A 9,863-nucleotide genomic window follows, 5' to 3' on the forward strand; every position below is an offset into this window, starting at 1 on the left:
CACAAATTAAATAACAAAACAAAAACAATTTCAGCTCATTTGCCCCTCGCAAAATTTAAGCTCATTTACATCACACCACAATTAGTCTTGAATTTCTGGTTATCTTTTCAGTTTTGTTCTGGCTCAAAACACACACACACACACACACACTAGGGCTATGCCCAGAGAATCATCAGGGTTGGGAAGTCAGCACAGGTGTTTACTTCATTTTGTTTTCACTTCTCTTTCATGCTTTGCCCCCATCCATCTGCTCAGTGTCTTCATCACTGGTGAATCTCCCCTCGGCTCTGCGTTGTATTGTCAGTACAGGAAAAAAACAGCCTGTGTTTTCACCTTGTAGCTTTAAAATGAATTTACAGTTGTGTATGAAAGAGCCTTTCATAACTACCAACACTGAGTTCTGAAGATAGTTAGGTTTGGACCACTGCGTCCTGTTAAAACCTACTGAACACAATGAAAATCTATAGCTAACAAACTAAAACGAAATAAATACTACAAATGAAAAATAAGGACTCCTCAGAAATAAGGGAGTATTGGCAGCTATGATCAATTTCAACATCAAAAGTGGCATAGTAAACCAGCAGACTCTCCTAATCAAGGCCACAGCACTCTGAAACAGTTGGAAACGACATCATCATATGAACTATTTTCCCAAGTGTGGCCCCGTTTATCTCAGCGGGTAGAGCATGACCCTAATACTGCCATGCCTAGGGGTTTAAGTCCCACTGGGGCCACCCATACTGAATATTTGTGAAGATTGTACATGAGTGCTTTGGATAAAGATGTACTCTACTGTAGAATAGAAATAGAAATAGTTTGCACTACAATCAATGGTAAAGCAGCTGCGAATGGGGCAGTGTGATGCAGCCGCGATGCTGAGCATACATGTAACTGGGTGAGATTAAGATTAAGAGGTCATGTCACCTCTTCCATAGTAATCCGGACATAAGGGAGTTTCCCCCCTCCAGGAACATAACTGGGCTGAGCAATATGAGAGAGAGAGAGAGACAGAGAGAGAGAAAGAGAGAGAGAGGGAGAGAGAGAAAGAGAGAGAGAGACAGAGAGAGAGAGAGCAAGAAAAGCAAAGAGAGGGAAACAAGACGAGTGAAATGGAAAAAAGAGGCAAGTGGAGAGGAAAAAGAGAGCAGAGTGAGAGACACAAGGGGAGGGGAGGGGGGATTTGAAGAGGAAGAGAGGAAAGAGAGGGAGAGGGAGGGGAGAGAGAGGGAGGGAGGGAGGGGCTACACAGGCAGGGATTACAGAGAAGGATTGGTTATGTAAGCGCATTGTCCCAGTAGGCCAGCAGCAGCCTGAGAGCAAGGGAGAGAGAGAGAGAGAGATAGCGACAGAAAGAAAAGAGAGAGAGCAGAGAGACTTGACTTTCAACTTTTGAAAATTTAATGCCATTGTCCTGTCATCAACCTTTGCTTTGGCAGTGTGTGATGCCAGTTTGTCACACTCATAAATTGTATTGAATTGAATCGAGAGAGAGAGAGAGACTTTAGTTTCACCTTTTTTATGTGTAATGCAATTGTTACCCCATCTATGTTTGCTTTGGCAACATAAAATGTAACTTTAGCATGCCAATAAAGGTTATTGAATTGAGAGGGAATAGAATGCAGCAAGAGAGGAGCACAGGAAAAAGGCAACAAATCAGTGTCATTTTAAAAATGCCAGAACTCGGTGGTGAGATGCATCATCCCCTTTTCCGTTTCATCAACATCGTATCAGCGGTGTCTGAGATATCACAAGTGACACATGGACAAATAAACAAACAATGTACCCCCCCACCCCCCTCACCTTGGGTCAATCAGTGTAACTTTGAAAATGTCACCACACACTAGTGAGATGCATCATTCCCCCAAATATCGGCACAATCCGATCAAGATATTGCGCGACGGACGAAGGGAGGTGAGGTAGACGAGACAGTGAGTATAGGAAGAGTAAAGTTTCCCATGAAAAGTGGGGGAAGAGAGGGAAAAGAGAGGGGGAAATGAAATATTGGAGAGAAACGAGTATAGGCAAAGTAGGAGTTGAGGAAAGTGCATAGCCACCTTTTTCTCTGGGCATATAGTGCATATTTACATATCAGCCAAATTGCCATTGACATAAATAGGATTTTGGGGTCATAGCGTACTCATCTCTCCAGCATACAACCCACTCGCCCTGTTCAGTTACCTCTGCACCATGGTGATGAAGGCACAGAGGTATTCTACGGTTATAGAATAAAGATTAGAAGAATACAGAGGCTGAAGAAAGAGAGAGTGAAAGTAATGAGAGCAGGGAGGAGAGAGGTTTGGGGTGAGGAAGGGAGAGAAAGCGGGGAGATCCAAACCCGACAGAATGTTAAGCTGCTCTGGAATGCCGACGGAATTTGGACATTCCTGGTCGGACGTAACAACATATGTTTTGTTTTTTTTCCTTATCCAAGTCAAGGGGAGAAGAGGAGGGGGATGAATAATAGAGATCGAGTGGAAAGACAAGAAGAAGAAAAGAGGGAAGGAAGAGGCGAGGGCAGATAGTTTACAAAGAGGAGAGGGGAGGGGAGGGAGGGAGGGAAGAGAGGAAGGAAGCAAGGAAAGGGGGAAGGCTAGAGAGAGAGAGAGTGGAGGGTGGAGTGGAGAGACGGGTTTGTATAAAAGAGAGGAGGAAGGTGAGTGAGAGTCAGGGTGGGGGTGGAGGAGGAGGAGGAGGAGGAGGGGGCAGAGTAGTCTGGGCCCTCATCAGCAGATTCCAGGCATAATGCCGCTTGGCAGTAGATTCTTCTCCTGACACCAATGCAAATTCTCAGCTTTTTGGTTTCTCAGGCTCCTTAGTGAGGCCTCAGGGCCGAGTTTACTGCTGCAAACCCTGGCCAGGTCGGTTCTGAACCCTTGTCCTTTACTAAAGAGTACAGCAGGCATCCAGGTGGCTCAGTGGTCTAAGGCAGTGGTCCTTGAGGGGGTTCCAGGGGGTCCCCAGCAAATTGATGAAACTTTACCATTATTTCATTTACAAGAAGTTAACACAATTAGAGAATGTAGAAGAAAAGACTATTTTGATCATAGTTTCACTATTATCTCTCTACCTACAATACAGATAGTCATGGGATGGGATGGGATGGAATAACAATATTCTCAGATTTGGGTCCGAGACAAAATTTCATCAAATGGGGTTCTGGGGCCCTAATGTGGACTAAATTAGGGGTCCTGGATATGAAAAAGTTTGAGAACCACTGGTCTAAGGTGCATACCATGTAAATGTGACATCCTGGGAACCCAGACCGGGACCTTTGTCGCATGTCTCTCTCCCAGTCTGTCCTGTCTGTCTCTACTTTGATCTGTGGAATAAAGGCGACAATGCCTGCTGATGTGTACCAACCTGCTATATATATACTGTATATCCCAACATCAGCTAAATTGCTTGCGATATCTCATTGAGGTCGTTTTTATCCAAATGAAACTGTATAACAGTGAATCTAACCTTTTGGCTGAAATAGATGTTGAGTCTCATTCTTTCCTTGTATTTTGTCTTCAAGGAAATGCTGAATAAGCCCATTTTTGGAAAAGTTAGGTACTTGGAGCCTAATGCGATTTATTTAATTAAGCAAAGTCAAATAATTTGAGAACACACAAAAAAGGTAAAATAAATAACCTGCTGGATGTTAAACTGCAGGTCAGGACCCAAAATTGATCTTGGATTTGTCTCTGGTAGCTCCAAGAGTACAAAGATGTTTTAATGAGCCTGGATTCCAGACTGAGAGACTAAACTAAAAAGCTGAAGAAGCCACAATGAGAATGATTTTATTTGCTAAGTACAAACCATACAGTGCAATGGGGCAGTGCAAGACATACTCATATCAATTCAAAATGTAACAAATAAACAGAACCATAATTCATACCAGCATCTTCCTGTTTTCCTTCATGCTGACCATGGCTGACTGCTGGACAGCTGGGTTTCCACAGACATAAAAGATGCCCATTCAAAACCAATTTGTCAGATCCTGGTTTCTTAAACTCTGGCTCAGGTCACAACACGGGTCACATGGCTGTCGCATGTGGGTCCCCACATAATGACAAGAGCAGTTAAATGTTTTAATGACACCCTGGAAGAAAGGATGGCGTTCTCATTTGTTTCTTTGGCTGAAAAAGGTTTAAGAAACCCGGTGTTACGCTGCATAATGTCATGTATTTCCACTCATTTGCCCAGATTGCAGTGCAGCGTAAATTCCTGGCCACTGAATAACTTTGAAGTGTATTACTGTGATTATGTGATTATGAAATGCAGCTACTGAACTATGGTCCATGGGCAGTGATCAAAGGACAACTGCAACAAACAGCATTGTCTATGTGTTTATAACCATACGGCTTGTAAATGATACACATAAAACCGAAGGGCAGCGGGACAGGCAGTCAGAAACAGTCCGACTCGGAGACAGAGAGGCAGAGGGAAACAGCGGTAAGGCAGGATTTTGTAATTGAGTGGCCTCGTTAAGAGTGGAAAAACCATAGGTCTATAATGGGCAGCAGTATTTCCCCATTTTCTGTTCAACTGTGGTGGTGAGAGGCACAATCCAATCCTGCGCCCACGGGCCTGACACAGTCCTATAGCATCTGGTGACATTCTAATAAAATAAAACGCAGCAAAATAAACGGAATTAGAAATTAAATATCATAAATCATATTTGTATTATAACAGGAACTGAGAAAAAAAACTTCTATGCAAGAAATATTTGTGAGCTATGTCACTCGGTACTGACATTTACGTTTATCTGTATGTGTATCGGCCAATTCAGTGATTGAGAATTTAACTTTCACCCATGTGCTGTATAACTGTATCATTACATTATTAATGAATGTGCCCTGACAATGTTAAGACCCTGTGAAATGGAAAATGACTTTTTGAGTTGTTAGGTGATGTAGCCAACCACAGTGTAATCCAAAGAAATGTCAAAGGCTAACAAAATGCACAGAAAGCCAAAATATATTTTTTCTCCGCTTCCTGTAATCACTCGGTAAATGCCAGCGAATGTTTGCCAACATTCAGTTTCTATGCTGAATATTGTTGTAATGTCATCTGTGTTCTCTATGTGGTTCTCTGGATCAAAATTAGCCAAATGTCTTAAATAAAGAGACAAAATCCTGCCTCTCCTATTCTCTAATAGATCACATCTTGGTGGTTCTTTTGGTTTTTGAAGCTTGTCCATACCCAAAATTATCATGGAGATAGACCATTATTTATGTGGAAATCCTCTGTTTTGATCACACTACCAGTCAAAAGTTTGGACAAACACATTTGTCTATTTTTACTATTTTTCATGTTTCAGCATAATAGTAAAGACATCAAAACTATGAAATAACACAAATGGAATTACGCAGTGACCAAAAAAGTGCTAAGCAAATCCAAACTATCTTATATTTTAGATTCTTTGCCTTGATGGAAAGGCAAAGGCTTTGGAGAGAAATTCATACATAGGCATCAACTTCACTATTTATATTTGTCTAAGAAACACATTTCAATCATTTAAGCAGAAGCCTTTAGATCAAAATGGCTTTAAGAGAATGAAAAACATCGTGCATTCAATCAGGTGTGTCCACACTTTTGACTGGTAGTGTAGATACAAAAGCTGAGGGACAATTTTAATGGTTTTTTTTTTTTTTTTTTGTGGACCATCTTTTTCGCAAATTCCCATGATCCTCCATGCTAACACTGAACAAGTTGTGCGCTCGCCATACTCAATAACAGGCTTCCCAGTCTGTCCCACAGCGATCCCGAGGCCTGCATGTTATTATGGAGTGTTTTCCACTGCAGTCGAGGAATAATGTTTGGACCGTCCCGCTGTCATAGTGCTGGCATGTCGCTTTGCCTGAATCACAAGCCACAGGCATTTGCATAATGAGAGACAGGTTGCGAGGTTAAGCACGTTCCTTATGTAATGCTGTACCTGATCTCTATGTGTGTGTGTGTGTGTCTTCTCTGTGGTCTGGACCTTCCATTAAAAATATATATATCTACTGTATATGTGTAAAGGAAACTGTGATGAGTAGAATCCCAAACCAGGAAGAGCAGTGTTCAGTTTCAGCCAGACTGGATTGATTTCCTCCTGGCATCCATCTTGTCTGTGCAACCTTTTTTTATTCTGGGACTTTTGAAACGTTTTCATCTGGAAGCCCCAGTGAGAAAGTTTATCTGCCCTCGTTAAGGAAAACATGTAATGGGGGATTCAGCGGGAGGCGTGTTTCTCTGCATTGAAATGAACAACAAAAAATGAGATGAAGCAGGTTTAAATATTCCATCTTTCTTCTTTGTTTGAGTATTAGCTGGCGACGGCCTGGAACACAAACCACACACATTTGCATGAGAGGCAAACGGGTCGAGAGGAGCGTGTTTCTTGCGCAACCTCGCACCTGATACGTGCAAAGTGTGTGTGTTCTCTTGGAACTAGGGCTTCCCCCCCTAAAAAAAAACACCCTCCAAGGGAAACTACGACAACCAGTATCAGAAACCAGGAAGAGCGGCATTTGGTTTCAGCCAGACTGGATTGATTTCCTCTTGGCATCCATGCTGTCTGTGCAGACGTGACCTTTCCCCCTGCGCTTTCTCAGCTTGTTTGGGCTTATTTGGTGGGACGCACTGCACAAAAACATATCCATCTTCATAAGCCGTTTAATCTGGTATTTAGTCTTCTTATCTTTCTTGAAACAAGTGCCAACAATCTGCTCATTTGGTAAGATAATTGTACTTGTTTCTAATAGAACTGTACTTGTTTCAAGTCATTTTCTTGAATCTTGCTGAAACAGGTCTCCTCATTGGCCCTCACCATCATCATCGTCTCACCCCATTGGCTGATTTATTCACTTGTTTTAAGAAAAATGAGAATTTAAGCCTCAATACTAGACTAAAAGCCTTGTTAAGATGGATATTTTTGCATATTTTAGATTGGTGTCATGTGGACATTTTTTGCATTGCAGGTGTGGGCTGCCAGGTGGGATGAAGGGGAATGAGAACTTGTTAAAGTAAATTATTAAAGGGGCCGCTCTTTTTAAAGGTTTGAGGAGAAAAAACACCCCCCTCCTCATGTTGAACTTGAACCAATCATCCACTGGGGATCAAAATGAGAAAATGAGCCTATCACTATGGGACCCAGGTTAAAAATAAAACATAATGCCATGCGGTGGATTCACCAAAAGCCGGCCTGGAACCCATTTGGGGTCCTGACTCACAGATTAAGATAGATTTCTTCACATGGCAGCCAAGACTATTCCAAGAGTAAAACACAGTGTGGTTGTAGTAACATTAAGTCAAACAGGCTATATTTGGTTACTTTATATCTCACATATCAATTTGGGCTTGGGACAAACATTATCCACAGGCAAAAATGATTTAAAGGCCATATTGGAAAATGTGAGAAACAAAGTGTGAAAACCACTATTTTACTCTAAGCTGCTCTTTGCCAGACTAAAGGGATTATCCAGATATCCTGCATGAATATTGTGCTCATGAAAAAGCTGGCCAAGGAACAGAACACCAACTCCACGATTAGATATTCAAAAGCTACAATGGTTTTGTGAAAAAAGCGTCCTCTTTCATTTTTTGGTGCCTTGCCCACAGTGTATTTTAGAAGTTTTACCCATCAATTTTGCCTGTTTTGAAGTAATTAATTGGGATGAAAAAACAACAGTTGTAAAAGAGCTTAAAAAAGACGATGACGTGTAGATTTGTAGATAAAATGAAAGGTTACAGAGTCTTGTTTATGACAAACATATGGCCTTTATTACCAGAAAGCAGCCTATAGACTTGTATGTACAGCCTGTCTGTCTGTTAGCCGGATCCTGTCTCCTAATGAAAGCTCTCTGAATAATACACTCTGAAATCGAAACGGCTTTAGGAAAGTAAGAGCCTATATTGATCATATTTACAGTTACCTCTGCTATTCGAGCAAGATTTCAAGAGGGCGAATCAACTTTTGTACATTTCATTGAGTTCCAGGAGGCTTTTGATTGGCTGAACAGGGATCTCATTGAGTTCAGCATAATCATTTCTGAATTTCTGGAGTGAATGGGAAATTCTATGCCACCACTCTCTATAGAGCGCCTGCTGCATGTGTGCAGGTTAATACATTTAGAACAGGACGGTGGGAGGCAAAGGAAAATACTCTTCAATACTGTTTTCATTCTGAATACAAATCTCTACATTGTTGGTATTGTGCTATATGCTGATGGAATAACTTTATTGCCTTTTCTGAAGCAGACGTACTGTAAATAATATGTTGAATATTGATTGATTTGTTCTAAATGGACACTTGATGAGTCAGGATAAAACTCAAATTGTTTATTTTTGAAAAACAAAATGAGCGGAGAAGTCTTTCTCCCTCATATTTTATATTTAAGTAATAGATTTCAGATGAACACCTGACCTTTAAAGGTGGCATGTGTGTGCTTAGTGACTCACCTGGTAGAGCTCTTGGATCAGTATTGAATAGGATGTAAAATAGCACATATAAACACAGCTGTATAACTCATATATTACTGTTTAAGAATATGCTGCAGGTGTCTGAGGATTTCAACATAGATTTCACACTGCAATGAAGCTTCTGAGACGTTTAGGAAAGGAACAAGCAATATTATTTAAAAGCAAAACACCCGTCAACAAAGATTAGATTGTCATATGGAAATTAAAGCCTCAGAAACTGGGCTCCTCCTCTCCTCCTGGCTCATTAAAACGTATTGATACTCTTAAGTGGGGGCCCACATGACTCATTTTGGGTCTACCCCTAAACCCAAAGAAACCAGGCAGCATGTTATCCAGGCTTCATGTCAGCCAAACTGAAAACAACACAAAGTGAAGCTCCTGTATAGCAGGTAAAAATGTACAGTATGTACAGAACTTGTGATTCTGCAAGGCTCTTTGGAGAAAACCACACAGCGTCCTACGGTACATTTGGCCAAACAAGCCCTTGCTTATTCACAGCTAGTCCGCAGGGAGGAAGATACACAACAAACCTGTGAAATCAATATATTTCAACACCCACACTGACAGCTTGTGCTTTTCCCAACGTCCATCTCGCTGCTGATTTTCCCTCTTGCGGCAGAGGACATGCAACAGAGACGTAGCCGTGTTGTTGAATAAGATACAGAACATGCCCCTCTGCTCCAGTATCTGTCTGGGCGCTGCACACTCTGTCACTTTCACTCACTGCTCTGCCTCGCCAACTGAAGCACAACCTGCTTACTATGAGGGGTGTGATGCGGCTGCAGACGGTAGGTATGACATCTGGTGAAGCGGACAAGTGTGAACTGACAAAGACTCTTTAGTTTGATGGTCACAGCTTAGCGCACACTGACCCCTAGTGAATATCCTGCAGAAGTGACTCGGACCTCGCTGTGGTGACAAAGCAGGTGTGAATTTGATGCCAGGGTGTTGTGCAACTGAGAAACAGTGTAAGAAAGAGTCAAAGACAGCCTTTAGCTCTCAGCTTTTGCAATAGTAATGTGCTCTATGCGTGCTTTGGCAGTGTGAGAAGCCATTATATCATATAATGGTTGTGTGTGTGCACTGGCCAAACATATTGTGTATGATGAGTCATTTGGCAGCTCATGCCTTATTCTAAAAGATTGAGCCAGTATGGGACTGAACTCCAATCGCTGCATTTTTCCCGCATGTATTGGATCATACTGGTGAAAAGTAAAGTAGAAAAACTGGAATTCAGCAGGAAAACTTCCTCAAGTGGACTCAAGGGTTACATTCATACATCTGTTTTGTAAGCTTTTCAGGTCAAGTGACTTGTGAATGGAAAATGCTATCTTTGATTGCAAATCTACAAATGTTTAGTACGGGTTTTCCCTGGCAGCAGCACAAGCCCACTGTGGTAAATCAATACCAGC

This window comes from Centroberyx gerrardi, chromosome 4 (assembly GCF_048128805.1).
Source record: "Centroberyx gerrardi isolate f3 chromosome 4, fCenGer3.hap1.cur.20231027, whole genome shotgun sequence".
NCBI classification, from domain to species: domain Eukaryota; kingdom Metazoa; phylum Chordata; class Actinopteri; order Beryciformes; family Berycidae; genus Centroberyx; species Centroberyx gerrardi.